This window comes from Oncorhynchus mykiss, chromosome 16 (assembly GCF_057628025.1).
Source record: "Oncorhynchus mykiss isolate SJ-2025 chromosome 16, ASM5762802v1, whole genome shotgun sequence".
NCBI classification, from domain to species: domain Eukaryota; kingdom Metazoa; phylum Chordata; class Actinopteri; order Salmoniformes; family Salmonidae; genus Oncorhynchus; species Oncorhynchus mykiss.
The window spans coordinates 60,260,794-60,280,767 of record NC_143037.1 but is presented as its reverse complement, the minus strand read 5'-3'; the positions used below and the strand labels follow the sequence as shown (position 1 = coordinate 60,280,767).

The 19,974-nt window shown below is 46.4% G+C and overlaps 1 protein-coding gene and 1 pseudogene across 4 annotated transcripts in view; one reads left to right on the top strand and one right to left on the bottom strand.

Annotated features, from left to right (window-relative positions):
• LOC110492389 (cadherin-4) overlaps nt 1-19,974 on the bottom strand; it is a 571,662-nt gene that overhangs the window by 277,035 nt on the left and 274,653 nt on the right. The window lies entirely within an intron of this gene.
• On the top strand, nt 1,535-13,778 carry LOC149976942 (uncharacterized; annotated as a pseudogene). Its single transcript, XR_016487064.1, has 5 exons — nt 1,535-1,725; nt 6,478-6,645; nt 6,870-7,137; nt 7,425-7,569; nt 8,708-13,778. The product of XR_016487064.1 is annotated as an uncharacterized LOC149976942 (transcript).

The following is a 19,974-nucleotide window of genomic DNA, read 5'->3' as shown; positions in this document are numbered from 1 at the left end:
CCACTTTAAACAATGCTACCTTATATAATGTTACTTACCTACATTATTATTATACATCTCATATGCATACGTATATACTGTACTCTATATCATCGACTGTATCCTTATGTAATACATGTATCACTAGCCACTTTAACTATGCCACTTTGTTTACATACTCATATCATATGTATATACTGTACTCGATACCATCTACTGTATCTTGCCTATGCTGCTCTGTACCATCACTCATTCATATATCCTTATGTACATATTCTTTATCCCCTTACACTGTGTACAAGAGTTTTGGAATTGTTAGCTAGATTACTTGTTGGTTATTACTGCATTGTCAGAACAAGAAGCACAAGCATTTCGCTACACTCGCATTAACATCTGCTAACCATGTGTATGTGACAAATAAAATTTTGATTTGATTTGATATATTGTATTTACTTCGCTACCATGGCCTTTTTTTGCCTTTACCTCCCTTATCTCACCTCATTTGCTCACATTGTATATAGACTTATTTTTCTACTGTATTATTGACTGTATGTTTGTTTTACTCCATGTGTAACTCTGTGTTGTTGTATGTGTCGAACTGCTTTGCTTTATCTTGGCCAGGTCGCAATTATAAATGAGAACTTGTTCTCAACTTGCCTACCTTGTTAAATAAAGGTGAAATAAAATACAGAGTGAAATGAATGGGAGACTGGAATAAGGCAAAATCCTGTGGATTTGAGGGTGTAATCTACTCTAACTTTAGTAGGGCGTAAGTCAATAACACATTCACACATACAGTTGCGATGACTCACAGAGAAAGAGTAGTAGTCAAAGACAATATGTAGTGCTGATCAACTAGGAGAGGATACACAGAAACACTTCACATCTCTCTCTTTCTATCGCTCTCTCTATCCTTTTTTCTTTATCTGTCTCTCTATCTCTGACGTGCTCTGTCTGTAAGGGCTGGAACAGTTCTCCTCTTGAAACAGCAGTTCAGACAGTTTGGTTATGTTCAATAATTCTGATGAGAAACAGAGCTTTTTCCAACACTTTTGACACAAAGAGCACTGCTCTTCACCTATCTGTTCTAACACACACTTATCTGTATTTCCTACTCCCTCCTCTGTATTCCACCTCTCTCCTCCTCACGGTCTTCATAAAGAGGTAACCAAGGCGCAGAGTGGTAAGTGAACATACTTATTTCATGGAAGAATGCACACTGACAGTACGTCCTGTTCCTACTCCCCGCAGTCCAGCGAGGAACCGCAGTCTAGCGCCTCCAACGATGATCCACGGGTCAGTGATACAAAAGTGGACTCAGAGTAAAGAGTCCCCCCAAAGGTGCGGACTCCCGGCCGCAAACCTAAACCTATATGGGAGGGTCTGGGTGGGCATCTAACCTTGGTGGCGGCTTTGGTTCTGAACGCAGCCCCCCTTCTATACTCTGAGTCCACTTTTGTATCACTGACCCGTGGATCATCGTCGGAGGCGCTGGACTGGGGATCCTCGCCGTAGGCCCCAGGCTGGGGACCCTCGCTGCGTGGATCATCGCCGGATGTTCTGGACTGGGGACCACCGTTGGGGACCCCGGACTGTGGCCCGTCGTTCGAAGTTCCGGACTGGGGCCCGTCGTAGGAGGTTCCGGACTGTGGCCCGTCGTTGGATGTTCCTGACTGTGGCCCGTCGTTGGATGTTCCGGACTGTGGCCCGTCATTGGAGGTTACGAACTGTGGCCCGTCGTTGGAGGTTCCGGACTGTGGCCCGTTGTTGGAGGTTCCGGACTAGGGACCGTCGCTGGAGGTTCCGGACTAGGGACCGTCGCTGGAGGTTCCGGACTGGGGCCCGTCGTTGGAGGTTCCGGACTGTGGCCCGTCGTTGGAGGTTCCGGTCTGTGGCCCGTCGTTGGAGGTTCCGGTCTGTGAACTGTCGCCGGAAGCTCTGGACTGGGCACCGTTGCCGGACGCTCTGGACTGGGTACTGTTTTCGGATACTCTGTACTGCCGAGGCGCACTGTAGGCGTGTTGCGTGGTGCCGGAACTGGTGGTACCGGGCTGGGGACACGCACTTCAGGGCGAGTGCGAGGAGTAGGAACAGGGCGTACTGGACCCTGGAGGCGCACTGGAGGCCTGGTGTGTGGTGCCGGAACTGGTGGTACCGGGCTAAGGACACACACCTCAGGGCGAGTGCGGGGAGGAGGAACAGGACGTACTGGACAGTGGAGGCGTACTGGAGGTCTGGAGTGTAGAGCTGACACAACCCGTCCTGGCTGGATGTTTATTTTCAGGGCGCTGGCACAGGACGTACTGGGCTGTGTAGACTCACCGGAGACACAGTACGCAAAGCCGGCGCAGGATATCCTGGTCCAAGGAGGTACACTGGAGACCAGGAGCACTGAGCCGGCACCCTCCTTCCTACCTGGATGCCCATTCTAGCCCGGCCAATGCGAGGAGCTGGAATAGAGCGCACCGGGCTAGAATAGCACACTGGAGACACTGTGCGCTCCACAGGATAACACGGTGCCTGACCAGTAACACGCTCCCCACAGTAAGCACGAGGAGTTGGCTCAGGTCTCCGACCTGACTCATGCAATCTCCCCGTGTCCCTCCCCCCAAAAACATATTGGGGCCGCCTCTCGAGCTTCCGTGCCAGTCGTGAACACTCATATCAACGCCATTCCTCCTGTGCTATCTCCACCTGCTTCCATGGCAGGGTCTTGTCCCCTGCCATTACATCCTCCCAGGTCCAGGATGTCCTCCACTCCTCTTTCTCCAAGATGTCCACTCCTTTTTAGCACGCTGCTTGGTCCTAATTTGGTGGGATGTTCTGTCACGGTCATCATAAAGAGGAGACCAAGGCGCAGCGTGGTAAGCGAACATACTTATTTAATAGAAGAATGAACATTGAACAAAACTAACAAAACAACTAAATGAACCGTGAAGCAATATGGCTAGTGCAGAACAGGCAACTAAATATAGAATAAAAACTCACAAACTACCCAAGGATTATGGCTACCTAAATATGGTCCCCAATCAGAAATAAAGATAAACAGCTGCCTCTGATTGAGAACCAATCTAGGCAACCATAGATGTATAAACACCTAGACTAGAAAACCCCATAAACATACAAAAACCCTAGACAGGACAAAAAAACACATATACCCACCCTTGTCACACCCTGACCTGACCAAAATAATAAAGAAAACAATGATAACTAAGGTCAGGGCGTGAAACCTCTCATTTCCTCTTTTATGAAAAAATTGCCTTGATCATTCCATAAGAGTCAGTGACTTGAATGAGTCCTCTCTTAAAGAAGTCCCCTCCTGCCTCTCTCTTCTCTCTCACTCTCTTCTTTTCTTTCTTTTGTCTCATATAATATGCTAATAAAGTTCTCTAGATGAAATAAAATACACAACTGGAGATTTCGATTCTTGCCAAGTGTCATAAGAAAACCAGTACACACAAAATATTAAACATGGCTTGTTTTAAATTGTCACACTAACTGTTGTATCTTAAGATGTTCAAGAGAAAAGTGGAAATAGTTTACCAACATAAGGAACAGAAAAGTAGGAGACCAAGACAGAAAAAAAATGATTGAAGAGTTAGGTAGTTAATGTTGAGGGACAAATGTCACCTGGTGCTCTTTGGCCTGCGTTTCTGTGGCTAACCTTTAGATAAGCCATTAAACAGGCACAGGACTAGACACAGTGGAGCCAGACTACCGGCCATCTGCCTCCTAACCTTTCCCTCCCACACTTCAAATAGGAAATCAAAAATGTAGAGGAAACAGAAAGAAAAGGAGAGCGAAGGAGCATTAAAAGTGAGAGATGACAGAGAGGGTGAAGTTAAAGAGAGAGGTGTCAGAGAAGAAGAGAGACATTAAAAGTAGAGATGACACAGGCGAGGATGTTTAAAAGTTAAAAGGTCGAGGTGACAGTAGTCACACAGAAGTCTTCATTGCCTTAGAGGTAGTCTGATAGGATAAACTTAACTAGAGCCAATCGCTGGACTATGGGGTAAATATGATGATGAACGTTGGATAAATGCAGAAACATGATGCTTTTCTCCCTTTCCATGTTTAAGTCCTTGAGATGTTTTCTTCCTTCCTCTCAGTGAGTGCATCCTCACGCTTCGTTCCAGAGCTTTCTCTTTGTATTGAACTCACAACATGAATTTGTGCTGTGAGGATATTGTTTTTGCTTGGACAAATTAACACACACACACATTAGCACACATGCACGCACATGCACACACACATGCACACACATAGCTACGGGGACTTAGTCAAGTGCAGTAGTGGCTAACGGTGAGATATATCGCCATAATTAGAGGATGAACATATTTACATGCTGTGTCTTTCATCCGGCATTATAACTGAACGCTAATTAAACATGCAGGAATGCAAATAACATGCAAATACATGGCCAAGGGTGTGATTTGCCTGGTGCTGTCAGCAGCATATGTGGGCTGGGCCGGTGCACACCACATTTTACTCAATACACACCAGCCACTCAATGGGCTTTGATGTGCCACTGCCAATACCACTCAACATGGAGGTCTGGGGTGGCAGAACAACACACTCACTCAGACACATGTACTCGATTTCTCTCTTCATTTAGTTACTTTCTCTTTCTGTCACTCACTCACACCCACACACACATTCACCCACAGAGGCAACATGCATACAGAGTCAATACTTGTGTTAATGTCTTACTTTAAACAATCCAGTGGAATGTTTTGACGGATGTCTGCAAAGACGTTATAGATACAGTATGTATGTACCACACAATATGCCTTTTATACGTAAACTACAGATGATAAATTAAGCAGAGCCATCTTTATTGTAATACAATAACCCATTTTTCTCAACAACTCTGGCTTGCTCTGTATCCATTAGTGTGTGCGTGTGTGTGTGTGTGTGTGTGTGTGTGCGTGCATGCGTGCGTGCGTGCGTGCATGCGTGTGCGTGCGTGTGTGTGTGTGTGTGTGTGTAGCGGGAGATGCTGGGGGAGATGTTTCATCTTGGCATCTCTCCTCTTTAATGATGATATCTGGAGATGGCAGGTGCATGTTCAGGCGTTCCTTTACAAGCTCAGCAACAACCAGACCAGGGCTTCCTCACCCACCCTCCCTCCCTCCCTCTGTCCCACTGCAATTACTACCGTCATTAGTGGAATCACATTACCAACAACACCAAACAAGCAATATCCCTAATAAACCCCTACAGGACACTACAAACTACCGACATCAGCACGACCATAGCTTAATCTGTCATCAGGATAACCATGATTATACAAATAAGACAAGAATGAGCAGACTGGAGTTATAAATAAAAAATAACAAAAAATGTAATTAAAATGTGTTGTGTTGCGATCCACTTGAAGCTATTGGATTCAGCATGTAGGACGTATAAATGTTTAGCTGAATGAATTGTCAATACTGCTACTAATTGAAAAACATATTGATTGATTTGTGCAAAACTGAATAGGTAGCACGTTGCCTAGGATACCATTTGTTAAGCCTGGACATGTTTTCATTGCCTGGACAACTCTCTTTTCATTCCTTCACAAAGGGAATAATTATTCATGCACAAATAATACAATTTATAAGAAAGAAATGTAGGTACTGTTGAAAAATAAAAATGTAGGTATACTGTTGTAAAATGGTTCAATGGATACACAGAAGTGTTTCAAACTCACTAACATGGATATAAAAAGAACAAGCTAATAACCATACACGAGGCCAGTACAAATCAATGACACACCCAGCCAGCAGAGTTAAAAACAGACATTATGTAAGCCTACTCTTCATCCTATTCATTCATCCTAATAGAGTCTTCAGTTGGAGGTGAGTCATATTAGCGAGGGTGATTGCTACTTCTTTAATCACATTTTCAAACACTGATGAGCTAGAAAACACTGATGAGCTAGAAAACACTGATGAGCTAGAAAACACTGATGAGCTAGAAAACACTGATGAGCTAGAAAACACTGATGAGCTAGAAAACACTGATGAGCTAGAAAACACTGATGAGCTAGAAAACACTGCAGTGGAAAACTGAGTGTGTGACTTTAATTTCCTTTACAGTTTTTGCCGATTGCTTACCCACTCAAAGTGAATGCTTTGAGAAAAGCATCAACACCTTTTGTAACCACGCCTTAAACAAAGGCACCAAAAGTACAAACACATTTTCTGCTTTGCACTTTGTTTGCAATTCTGGAACACACTTGCAAAACACTACACTGTTTCTTACATTTGACACTTCGTTCAATAATGAAATCTCTTACAGTCATTGGGGAAACACTTCTATTCAAAACGCAAAACATACCTGAAATTGACAACACCCCCACACACACATGAAAACACTTCAACAGTAATTGAACACCAATTAGTCTGAGCCTCAGCACTGCAAATAGACCTCATGTAAGATCACGTCTTTTGTGAGAACTTTGCAAACATGGAGGTAGTGAGAGCGAGAGGAAGAGGAAGAGAGAGAGGCGTAGGAGGAGGACAAAGATAAGAACAAAGGGGACCAGGCAATAGACAGAGACCTATTTCTGACGACATTAAATCATGGCCTGACGATAAGGGAGGCTGGGCAGAGAGTCCAGCACAACCTGAGTCGCTACACGGTAGCATCCATAATACGGACATTTAGACTGGAGAACAGGTATGTCTTCAACTTTCTACACTAGACTGTACCTATGTAATTGTTGCACATCATGCTGCATCACAGTACAATACAATGTAGTCCTACAATATTAGGCCTACGCTCCTCAGTGAACAAACAAAATGGGTATAGTGCTGTGTAATACAGTTTTGATGTTACTGTGTACAGTATAGTATGTAAAAAATAACCTTACCAATTACATCATATTCTTGCATTTTCTACAGAACTGCCAGACGTTGCCTTCTACCCTCAGGAGGTCATCTGTTCACCCATGAACAGGAACTGGCCATTTTCAATCTAGTGTTGGCAAACTACACCATCCGCCTACATCAACTACGAGAGCAAATCCTCACAGATCACATAACATTCCATAACATCAACTGTGTCAGCATCTCGCGTCAACACCGACTTACGATGTAGCCGCTGTCCAGGGTTCCATTTGAAGGAACAGCGATAGAGTCAAAGACCTTCACTATGACGATGTGCAAGTAGGTGTCACTGTACTGTACTGTAATAAAGTAATGGCAGTAGATTGTGTCATATTGCACTGCATAAATGCATTCAGACAAAGCAGTATGTGACATAGGCAGGGGCCCTCATTCTGGGGATGGTGGGGGGGGGGGGGGGGGGTACTTGCCTTGCCCGTAGCTTGTAGTTTTGACTGAATGTGTCTGACCAAACCCACCCCCCATCCACAAACCCCATCCTTGTGTGAGTTACACCATTTTGAGTTACAACCATATTCAAGGTACAGTGTATGCATTTTCTGTTACAGAGAGTCCTGGACTTTGACGCAGCTGCACAGCCTCATGAGTTCATTTCCATTGATGAAGCTAGATTCAATCTAGCTAAAACCAGGCGTCAGGGCCGACATGTTACAGGACAAAGAGTCGTTGTGAATGTCCCTGGGCAGCGCGGGGGAATGTTACAGGATAAAGAGCCATTGTGAATGTCCCTGGGCAGCGCGGGGGAATGTTACAGGATAAAGAGCCGTTGTGAATGTCCCTGGGCAGCGCGGGGGAATGTTACAGGATAAAGAGCCGTTGTGAATGTCCCTGGGGAGCTCGGGGGAATGTCACAGGATAAAGAGCCGTTGTGAATGTCCCTGGGCAGCGCGGGGGAATGTTACAGGATAAAGAGCCGTTGTGAATGTCCCTGGGCAGCGCGGGGGAATGTCACAGGATAAAGAGCCGTTGTGAATGTCCCTGGGCAGCGCTGGGGAATGTTACAGGATAAAGATCCGTTGTGAATGTCCCTGGGCAGCGCGGGGGAATGTTACAGGATAAAGAGCCGTTGTGAATGTCCCTGGGCAGCGCGGGGGAATGTTACAGGATAAAGAGCCGTTGTGAATGTCCCTGGGCAGCGCGGGGGAATGTTACAGGATAAAGAGCCGTTGTGAATGTCCCTGGGCAGCGCGGGGGAATGTTACAGGATAAAGAGCCGTTGTGAATGTCCCTGGGCAGCGCGGGGGAATGTTACAGGATAAAGAGCCGTTGTGAATGTCCCTGGGCAGCGCGGGGGAATGTTACAGGATAAAGAGCCGTTGTGAATGTCCCTGGGCAGCGTGGGGGAATGTTACAGGATAAAGAGCCGTTGTGAATGTCCCTGGGCAGCGCGGGGGAATGTTACAGGATAAAGAGCCGTTGTGAATGTCCCTGGGCAGCGCGGGGGAATGTTACAGGATAAAGAACCGTTGTGAATGTCCCTGGGCAGCGCGGGGGAATGTCACAGGATAAAGAGCCGTTGTGAATGTCCCTGGGCAGCGCGGGGGAATGTTACAGGATAAAGAGCCGTTGTGAATGTCCCTGAGCAGCTCGGGGAATGTCACAGGATAAAGAGCCGTTGTGAATGTCCCTGGGCAGCGCGGGGGAATGTTACAGGATAAAGAGCCGTTGTGAATGTCCCTGGGCAGCGCGGGGGAATGTTACAGGATAAAGAGCCGTTGTGAATGTCCCTGGGCAGCGCGGGGGAATGTTACAGGATAAAGAGCCGTTGTGAATGTCACTGGGCAGCGCGGGGGAATGTTACAGGATAAAGAGCCGTTGTGAATGTCCCTGGGCAGCGCAGGGGAATGTTACAGGACAAAGAGCCATTGTGAATGTCACTATGCAGCGCGGGGGAAATATCACCTTGTGTTCCGCCATTAGTCTGCAAGGAGTTCTGTATCACCATGCCATCATTGGTCCCTACAATACAGCACACATAATCATATTCCTGGATGCACTACATAATGCAGCTGTACAGGACGGACCAGAGCAGCCCAGGTTTGTTGTCATCTGGGATAATGTTATTTTCCACCGGGCTGCTCTGGTCAGGGACTGGTTCACCAACCACAATAACTTCACAGTTGTACAGGACGGACCAGAGCAGCCCAGGTTTGTTGTCATCTGGGATAATGTTAGTTTCCACGGGGTGCTCTGGTCAGGGACTGGTTCACCAACCACAATAACTTCACAGTTGTATACTTGCCTCCTTACTCCCCATTTCTCAATCTGATTGAGGAATTATTTTTGGCTTGGCGTTGGAAAGTGTATGACCGCCAACCACATGCCCGCCTGCCTCTATTGCAAGCAATGGAAGAGGCATGCAGAGACATTGAGGTGGTGTCAGTCCAGGGTTGGATAAGGCAAGCAAGGCAATATTTTCCCCGTTGCCTAACCAGGGATGACATTGGTTGTGATGTGGATGAGGTGATGTGGCCAGACCCTAACAGAAGGCAGGATCCATAAACCATCCACCCCATCCCTTACAATCCCTTACAATGCTATTTTATTTTTACCATTGCACTGTAATTTTACTGTAATTATTTTTGTTTGAGTTTACAGTAACATATTGTATTGATTACGGTAATGTAATTATACTTTTCTTTGTTTTTTTGTTGTAAAAACCTGCAATGGCAAAAAATAAGCTGTATATTTTTTTTCTGAAGCCTTTCTATTTTTGTGTTCATTGAAATGTACTGTACTGAAACAATATTTTACAGAAGTCTGTATGACAAAATGAAAAAGAACGAACGTGTTTACTATAAGTCACTCACTCGCTGATGTGTTGTGTCGAATCCCAGAGTGACAGCAGCCATCTGAGGCATGCACCCTAAGTAAAGTCTTAGAGATTTACATAATTATACTGAACAAAAATATAAACTCAACATGCAACAATTTCAAAGACTTTACTGAGTTACAGTTCATAGAAGGAAATCAGTCAATTTAAATAAATTCACATGACTGGGCAGGGGCACATGGTCTGCAATTGTGAGGCCGGTTGGACGCACTGCCAAATTCTATAAACATTGGAGGTGGCTTATGGTGGAGAAATGAACATTACATTCTCTGGCAACAACTCTGTTGGACATTCCTGCAGTCAGCATGCCAATTACACACTCCTTCAAAACTTGAGATGTGATAAAACTGCACATATTAGAGTGGCCTTTTATTGTAATGAACATGCTGTTTAATCAGCTTCTTGATATGCCACATCTGTCAGGTGGATGGATTACCTTGGCAAAGGAGAAATACTCACCAACAGGGATGTAAACACGTTTGTTTGAGATAAATATGCATTTTGTGCGTATGGAACATTTCTGGGATCTTTTATTTCAGCTCATGAAACATGGGACCAACACTTTACATGTTGCGTTTATATTTGTATTCAGTATAGTTCAAAAGGGTGGAGGACAAAACACATTACTGCTAAGCATTGATCAGCCTGCACTGTCACTCAGAGATCAACGAGTCTATATCAGGGAACAACAACAGATGATAAAAGAGAGAGAGACTTTATTGACATGTTGTCTTTCTTTAACGATACATCCTCATTTCATTAAAACCTCTTTGGTACTGGGAGTTTGTAAAGCCCCCTCCATCTAAAACCCGCCATACTGTCCACCCCACATGCCCCCTGCCACTGATGTGCCTTCACTCCTGTTATCCTCCTAAAGTTCCTCACCTTAATGCAGAGGTTGTATAGGGCCCAACCCCCAAACTCCCCCAGGCTCGGAGTGTTAAAGTCCAACAAATGTCCTCCACACCACCTTGCCAGTCCCCACTCTCTGCCGTCAGAAACATTGGTGGCCCCTTCCCATTTGGCTGCTCAAACACCCCTCCCCCCCTTACCGGCTCAGACAGTGCCTCCTGGACCTCCCCCAGGAATCTCTCTGCAGCAGCCTTAGAAATGTTAGTCCTGTTTGTTGTGCAGGACTTCCGGGGTTTTCTACCCCACCTCCCCACGCAGCCGCAAGTCGCCCAGCCTTAGTAAACCTGCTGCCATCAGTTGCTTCAGCAGGGTGGCCGACTAAACCAATCACAAAAGGATGGCTGGATTGTGGAAGATAGGCTCCTCCCACACCCACAGACCAGGCTCCACACCATAAAATAATATTTATAGAGCAGTTATCTTCCGAATAAACTCTTAAAGACCTAGTAATATTTTACATCAAAAGCAGTCAACATTAATCGTCACCTTATTTCAGTCTCATCTGAAAGTTGTAAGTTCTTGGTTATCTTCACGAACCCTGGCTAACAAGTTGAATCAGCAATACAAAATTGGGTTTAATTATTTATTTACTAAATACCTAACTAAATCACACAGAATTACATATACACAGAATTAATCATACCTTGATTACAAATGATGTCATAAAGGAAAATGTCCCTAGCGGACGGAACAGATATGACAGCTGTTTACCCAAAGAAAAGGGGGTTGGGTTTGAGTGAAAGAGCGGGAAGACTGAAGAACAAAGGGAGAAGCGATGTCTCTATCGTAAATACAAGATCTTATGCATTCTAAATTACCGCCCATTTGGAAAAGGAAAATACAATGAATATTTACTCTGAGCTGCGCTTCAATAGGTTGATGGTAGATGGACGGGCGAGTTGCCCAAGGGTTATTCCATTCTTTGAAGAGCGTCTCTGGTGGTAAACTGTACCCATTTTAGTAACGTTGTTGTGTGGTAGACGGTATACTCTGTCTGACCTTTCCTAGTCCACGCTTGGCGGCTGGAGTGAATCAGAGTTCACACCCCGTTGCCATGCTTATATGCTCATGCGATATTCTGGCTGGTATTGTCGAAATTCATCATATTCGACATGTCCATCTTCCTCTTCACGTGGGAATTCAATGCTAATTTCTTTAGGTAGCTGAGTTTGGCTTTGCTTTGTAGGTGTCACCTGCCCTTCTAACGTCAAGGCTGTCGACTTAATGTCCCAGGAACAGGAAGTTATATTGTCGTCAAGGCTTTATATAGGAAGGGAGAGGACGGCGTGTTTCATTGTTTATAACCAATGTCTCTTCACGAGGGCGGGCCACTGAGTCTGGCCTAATTCACTCATGAAAACACAATTCTCACATTTTAGAAGCTAAAATCACATTTCATTCCCTCACAAATAATTTCATATTCAAACATTTAAATTGCACAACAATTCCATGTGAATCTGATAACTATAATGTGTAGACTTTCCACTGTACCGTTTATGTCATCCTATCATTGATGAGAATGTCTCAGATGACAACTGAACTGACATCATATTCATTAAATACCAACGCATATGTTCAACTGGTTGGATTACCAAAATATGGTTAATTTCCCCCCACCTTCTGATGTTTAGAGGTCGACCGATTAATCAGAATGGTCGATTAATTAGGGCCGATTTCAAGTTTTCATAACAATCTTATATACCTTTATTTAAAAAGGCAAGTCAGTTAAGAACACATTCTTATTTTCAATGACGGCCTAGGAACGGTGGGTTAACTGCACTCGTTCAGGGGCAGAACGACAAATTTTCACCTTGTCAGCTCGGGGGATCCAATCTTGCAACCTTACAGTTAACTAGTCCAATGCAATAACGACCTGTCTCTCTCTCGTTGCACTCCACAAGGAGACTGCCTGTTACGTGAATGCAGTAAGCCAAGGTAAGTTGCTAGCTAGCATTAAACTTATCTTATGAAAATCAATCAATCATAATTACTAGTTAACTACACATGGTTGATGATATTACTAGATATTATCTAGCGTGTCCTGCGTTGCATATAATCTGACTGAGCATACAAGCATACAAGTATCTAAGTATCTGACTGAGCGGTGGTAGGCAGAAGCAGGCGCGTAAACATTCATTCTTACAGCACTTTTGTGCGTTTTGCCAGCAGCTCTTCGTTGTGCGCCAAGCATTGCGTTGTTTATGACTTCAAGCCTATCAACTCCCGAGAGGAGGCTGTTGTGACCGAAGTGAAATGATTAGCTAGTTAGCACGCGCTAATAGCGTTTCAACCGTCACTCGCTCTGAGCCTTCCCCTTGCTCTGCAAGGGTAACGCTGCTTCGATGGTGGCTGTTGTCGTTGTGTTGCTGGTTCGAGCCAAGGGAGGAGTGAGGAGAGGGACGGAAGCTATACTGTTACACTGGCAATACTAAAGTGCCTATAAGAACATCCAATAGTCAAAGGTTAATGAAATACAAATGGTATAGAGGGAAATAGTCCTATAATTCTTATAATAACTACAACCTAAAACTTCTTACCTGGGAAAATTGAAGACTCATGTTAAAAGGAACCACCAGCTTTCATATGTTCTCAGCAAGGAACTGAAACGTTAGCTTTCTTACATAGCATAGATTGCACTTTTACTTTCTTCTCCAACACTTTGTTTTTGCATTATTTAAACCAAATTGAACATGTTTCATTATTTACTTGAGGCTAAATTTATTTTATTGATATATTATAGCACAAGCATTTCGCTACACTCTGCTAACCATGTGTATGTGACAAATAAAATTTGATTTGATATTATATTAAAAATAAAATAAGTGTTCATTCAGTATTGTTGTAATTATCATTATCACAAATACACCACCATCATCTACACCACCATCTATAGCCTGACTAGACCCAGCCTCATCTACACCACCATCCATAGCATTACTAGACCTAGCCTCATCTACACCACCAATATATAGCATGGCTAGACCCAGCCTCATCTACACCACCATCTATAGCATGGCTAGACCCAGCCTCATCTACACCACCATCTATAGCATGACTAGGCTCCCTGCACTTTTACCTTGATTTCCCCCACTGGCGCTTGTACCCTCACCTTGTCTACAGCCTTTATGTGGGCACGCAAAGCTAAGACTATCTGTGCTGGCAAACCCCACATAGAGCCCCTCGCCATGCCTCACTTCAAAATGCACATTTAGCTGTTGCCGATTGTCATTCAGAAATGAACACATGCTTCCGGAACGAAACAACATGCTTAACGGCATCTGTCTGAAAACCTGCCGACAGTACACGAAAACCGCTAGCAAACTTACCAAACTGACTGTGCTCTTTCCGGATTTGATCATCCGTAATAAATGGAGGTAGATTCGCAACTACCACCCTAGTCGAAGGAGTCGAAAGAGGAGAACACATCCCCCAAACATTCCACCAGCAATCAGCCTAGCCACCAGATTCAAGAACACAACCACAGCTTTGTTCATTCTGGATGTGGAATGTATAAACGCCACATCCACAACATTGTTCTGCTCGCCGACCACGAGCAGAACCTCTTCCACCTTAAGTCCATTCTCAGCAACACACCTGAAACCATGCTGTAACGACAGCGTCTTCTCCGCATTAGGCTGCGAAGCCATTGCGTAAACCACATCGTTCAAACCCCCAGGAGACTAAAACTCTGTGCGTTTCCTCCTTGAAAAAGTCTAACAGTCGGTACCGCTAAACTAACAGTGTTAACCCTCCACCATAGAAAATACAAATTTAAAGAAGGACCAAGGAAATAATCAAGAAAATAAGAAAGGACAGAGCCCTTCACCTGGCCTCTCAACTACAAAACACTCCCAGCATGCACTGAGAGAGATTGAGAGATAGAGAGAGAGGGGGGCAGATAGGGAGGCTAAAACACAGAACAGAAAGTGTTGTACTCTAGGTTTTGATTCTGTGGTGATTGAGGAACACTGTAGAGACCCTAGTGTTTGATTTTCTTAGCATTCTTCCATTGTACTGAGGAGTTACCGTACACAGGAGGCAGTTTGAGGGCTGTGGTACAGACGTGGAACCCAGTAATTTTGGCTCTGACTGGGCCTGCAGTCGCCAACTGTGGTACCCAGTAATATTGGTTCTGACTGGGCCTGCAGACTCCAGCCAAGCCCCAAGACACTACTATGAGACCCAGTATTGTGTTTACTCTTCAAAGCAACAGAGTTGACGAGGGAAATCCCAAACTCTTTTCCTCCACTCGCTCTCTCTTTCTAATCTGTGTTTTTCTTTCTTTACTCAGGTTGATAATAGTGTGTCCACAGAGGCACAGAGGGCCATTTTAAATGCTAATAATAAATCAAATCTCATTTTATTTGTCACATGCGCCGAAGCAAAGCAGTTCGACACATACAACAACACAGGGTTACACATGGAATAAACTAAACGTATAGTCAATAATACAGCTGAAGAAAATCTATATTCAGTGTGTGCAAATGAGGTAAGAAAAGGGAGGTTAGGCAATAAATAGGCCATGGTGGCGAAGTATACCAATTAGACACTAGATAGCCCCTCCCCCAAAACAGATAAGAATAACTGTCTCGTGTGCTCCCTCTCCAGCATCTAGGTCACCAGGCTGCTTGTTATGGCGCACACCTGTCACCATCATTACACGCGCACCTGTGCGTCGTCAGATTCACCTGGACTCCATCACTTCCCTGATTACCTTCTCTATATGTCACTCCCTTTGGTTCCTTCCCCAGGCATCATTGTTTCTGTTTCATGTCTGTGTGCTGTTAGTGTTTCTCTCTCGTTTTGCCTTATGTTTATTTTCTTAAAACACTCACTTCCTGATCTCCCGGACTCTCAGCGCATATCGTTACGGAATGACGCCTCACCTAAAGGAAGCATCAGGGAGTTATTTTTTGTTGTTGTTTTGGTGGGAATGACGGCGGGTCCGGGAGCCGCTACAGGCTCGCATGCCTCAGACAGTTTGCCAGGCTCGCATGCCTCAGACAGTTTGCCAGGCTTGCATGCCTCAGACAGTCTGTCAGGTTCCCCTGCCTCAGACAGTTTGCCAGGCTGCCCTGCCTCAGACAGTATGCCAGGCTCGCCTGCCTGAGACAGTATGCCAGGCTCCCCTGCCTCAGACAGTTTGCCAGGCTCCCCTGCCTCAGACAGTTTGCCAGGCTCCCCTGCCTCAGACAGTTTGGCAGGCTCCCCTGCCTCAGACAGTATGCCAGGCTCCCCTGCCTCAGACAGTTTGCCAGGCTCCCCTGCCTCAGACAGTTTGCCAGGCTCGCCTGCCTGAGACAGTTTTCCAGGCTCCCCTGCCTCAGACAGTTTGCCAGGCTCCCCTGCTTCAGACAGTTTGCCAGGCTCCCCTGCCTCAGACAGTTTGGCAGGTTCCCCTGCCTCAGACAGTTTGGCAGGCTCCCCTGCCTCAGACAGTTTGGCAGGCTCCCCTGCCTCAGACAGTTTGCCAGGCTCCCCTGCCTCAGCCAGTCTGTCAGATTCCCACGCATCAGCATGGGTGACCGGTCCGCTCCTGATCCCGGGATCGTCATTTTGGTCGGCGTCCTGCGGCAGGAGCCGCGTGTCGGGGAGGTGGTACTGTCACGTGTGCTCCCTCTCAGCCTCCAGGTTACCAGGGTGCTCATAATGGCACACACCTGTAACCATCGTTACGCGCACCTGCGTGTCATCAGCCTCACCTAAACTCCATCACTTCCCTGATTATCTTCTCTATATGTCACTCCCTTTGGTTCCTTCCCCAGGCGTCATTGTTTTTGTTTCATGTCTGTGTGCTGTTAGTGTTTCTTGTTTTGTCTTATGTTAATTTTATTAAAACACTCAACTGAACTTGTCTTACCAGCGACTGCTGTTCTGTCCTGCCGATAGAGTATATAGCCCGTCAGCTGTATGTTCTTAATGTCGTCGTTCAGCCACAACTCGGTGAAACATAATATATTAGTTTTTAATGTCCCGTTGGTAGGATATAGGATTTCCAGCGATTGAACGTTAACTAGCAGAACGGAAGGCAAGGGCAGATTAGCCACTCGTCACCTGATCCTCACAAAGCATCCTGGTCTCTTTCCGCGAAACCTACACCAGAGGCCTTTTCATTTCCTTATGTGTCCTTGCATCAACGACCTTTGAATATTTTGATGTAAGGTTATTTGTGGATTCAAATAAAGTATTTAACATGTGTGTGTGCACATGTGCCTGCGTGTGTGCGTCTGTGTGTGTGTTGCTGCGTGTGGGCATGTGTTTTTGTGTGTATATGTTGATGTGTGAGGCGTCTGTCTGGACAGGTAAAGGGAGATCAGCTGGGGGCAGTGGTAGAGGGTAAAGTCGGTGGAGAAAGGAGGTGTGATCTGGGGCATTGATTTCTGATTGGAGGCAATCCCTGTAGATGTTAGTGGTCACCCGTGGTGACCAGATGGAGGAAGGAGGCAGGTGGACAGTCTCAAGGACACGGAAGTTGTCAGAGTCAACTTTACCATCAACTTCAGAGATAACACAGAAAAGCAAATGGGAAAAGACTCTACCATAATCTACTGTTTCAATTCATATTGGTAAGGACTTGTCCTTATGGGAATGATGTTCACGATGTTGGAATACTGTGCAAGATGTGTTTCCTTGTGTAGAGTACACACGTTTGCTATGCCTAGAAGCTTTAAAAAACAGTGTGCGTCTCTCCCTCGACTGAGCTGGTCATCCAACTCAAACACACGGTCAGAGAGGCAGTGAGCATAGTAGGCCATTAGTACTGACTGGGCGGTCATTCACTTACAGATGGACGCTCACACACTCCCAGATGTTCACCATCACGGAACGATTGGACCGATAACACCAGCCCCCTCCTCCCCACACCTCATCCATCCCCCCTCCACTCCCAAATTGCTTCACGGGAGCTTGTTGAGTTGCAACTATGTGTCTTGTCCACCGCCGACACAGATATATTGTACCACACTGCACAGTGAGAGAGGCTGGTTCTGTCATGCAACGCAACACCTCCACTGTCCGGGTAAAACAACAGCACAGCGCACTCACCAACACAGACACAAAGACAGAAATCCACAGACACACACTCTCTATTTCTTGTTTCTGTTCTATGATGTGTGAACTCCCCAATGCATAGTTCTAATTATCCCTCTCAGAGAGAGAGCTCACCAGAGTGCCAGAGAGAGAGTCAGAGAGCCAGATAGCCAGAGACCCAGAGAGAAAGCCAGAGAGAGACAGAGAGAGCGCCGGCAAGCCAGAAAGAGCCAGAAAGACAGACAGACAGAGAGCCTGAGAGTGAGCAGGATTGTCAGAGAGGGAGCCAGAAAGCCAGAGAGCGAGCCGGAGAGCAAGAGAGAGCCTGCGAGCCAGAGAGAGAGAGAACAAGAGAGCCAGAGAGAGTGCCAGAGAGCCAGAGAGAGAGCCAAAGAGAGATCCATAGAGCGAGCCAGAGACAGCGCCAGAGAGAGATCCAGAGAGAATTCCAGAGAGAATGCCAGCGAACCAGAGTGCGCCAGAGAGCCAGGTAGCTAGAGAGACAGCCAGAGAGCCAAAGAGCCATAGACAGCCAGAGAGAGTACCAGTGATCCAAAGAGCACCAGAGAGCCAGAGAGAGAGTGCCAGAGAGCCAGAGAGTCAAAGAGAGTGCCATAGAGCCAGAGAGTCAGAGAGAGCACCAGAGAGCCACAGATCCAGAGAGAGTGCCAGAGAGTCAGAGAGAGCCAGAGAGAGTGCCAGCAAGCCATGGAGTGCCAGAGAGCCAGAGAGTCAGAAAGCCAGATTCAGAGAGAGTGCCAGAGAGCCAAAGAGCTAGAGAGACAGCCAGAGAGAGAAGGTGAACCAGAAAGAGTGCCAGAGAGCACCAGAGAGAGAGAGAGAGTAAGCCAGAGTGCTGCAAGAGAGAGAGAGCCAGAGAGAGTCAGATAGCCAGAGAGACAGCCAGATAGAATCAGAGAGTGCCAGAGAGTCAGAGAGCTAGAGAAAGAGCCAGACAGAGTGCCCAAGAGCCATCGTGTCAGAGAGTGCCAGAGAGCCAGAGAGAGAGCCATAGAGCCAGTGAGTCAGAGAGCCAGAGAGAGAGAGAGAGAGTGTTCCAGAGAGAGTGCCAGAGAGACAGCCAGAGAGAGCCAGAGAAAATGCCAGAGAGCCAGAGAGAAAGCCAGAGTCAGAGAGCCAGAATGCCAGAAAGAGCCAGGGCAAGAGAGCCAGAGAGAGCGCCAAAGAGAGAGCCAGAGAGAGATATAGAGAGCCAACAAGAGTCAGAGAGAGAGAGATACAGAGAGAGACACAGAGAGAGAGAGAGCCAGAGAGAGAGCAAGAGAGAGATACAGACCTTCAAAATGACGTGGGAACTGAGCTGCACTTCCTAACCTCCTGCCCAATGTATGACCATATTAGAGAGACATATTTCCCTCAGATTACACAGATCCACAAAGAATTCAAAAACAAGAGAGAGAGCCAGAGAGAGAGCCAGAGAGAGAACCAGAGAGAGAGCCAGAGAGAGAGCCAGAGAGAGAGCCAGAGAGATGGAGCCAGAGAGAGAGAGCCAGAGAGAGAGAGAGCCAGAGAGCGAGAGAGAGCCAGAGAGAGAGAGAGCCAGAGAGCGAGAGAGAGAGCCAGAGAGAGACCCAGAGAGAGAGAGAGAGAGACAGAGAGAGACAGAGGGAGAGCCAGAGAGAGAGAGAGAGCCAAAGAGAGAGAGAGTGCAGAGAGAGAGCCAGAGAGAGAGAGCCAGAGAGAGAGAGCCAGAGAGAGAGAGCCAGAGAGAGAGAGCCAGAGAGAGAGAGAGACAGAGAGAGAGAGCCAGAGAGAGAGAGCCAGAGAGCCAGAGAGAGAGAGAGAGTCCGAGAGAGAGAGAGCCAGAGAGAGAGAGAGACAGCCAGAGAGAGAGAGAGACAGAGAGAGAGAGCCAGAGAGAGAGAGCCAGAGAGAGAGAGGGCCAGAGAGAGAGAGAGAGCCAGAGAGAGAGCCAGAGAGAGCCAAAGAGAGAGAGAGAGTGCAGAGAGAGCCAGAGAGAGAGAGAGAGAGAGAGAGCGAGCCAGAGAGAGAGAGCCAGAGAGAGCGAGCCAGAGAGAGAGAGAGCCAGAGAGAGAGAGAGAGAGAAAGCCAGAGAGAGAGAGAGAGACAGAGAGAGAAAGTCAGAGAGAGAGAGAGCCAGAGAATGAGAGAGCCAGAGAGAGAGAGAGAGAAAGAGCCAGAGAGAGAGAGAGAGAGACAGAGAGAGAGAGATCGCCAGAGAGAGAGAGAGCCAGAGAGAGAGATAGAGCCAGAGGGAGAGCCAGAGAGAGAGAGAGAGAGAGAGAGAGAGATCCAGAGAGAGAGAGCCAGAGAGAGCCAGAGAGAGAGCCATAGAGAGAGCCAGAG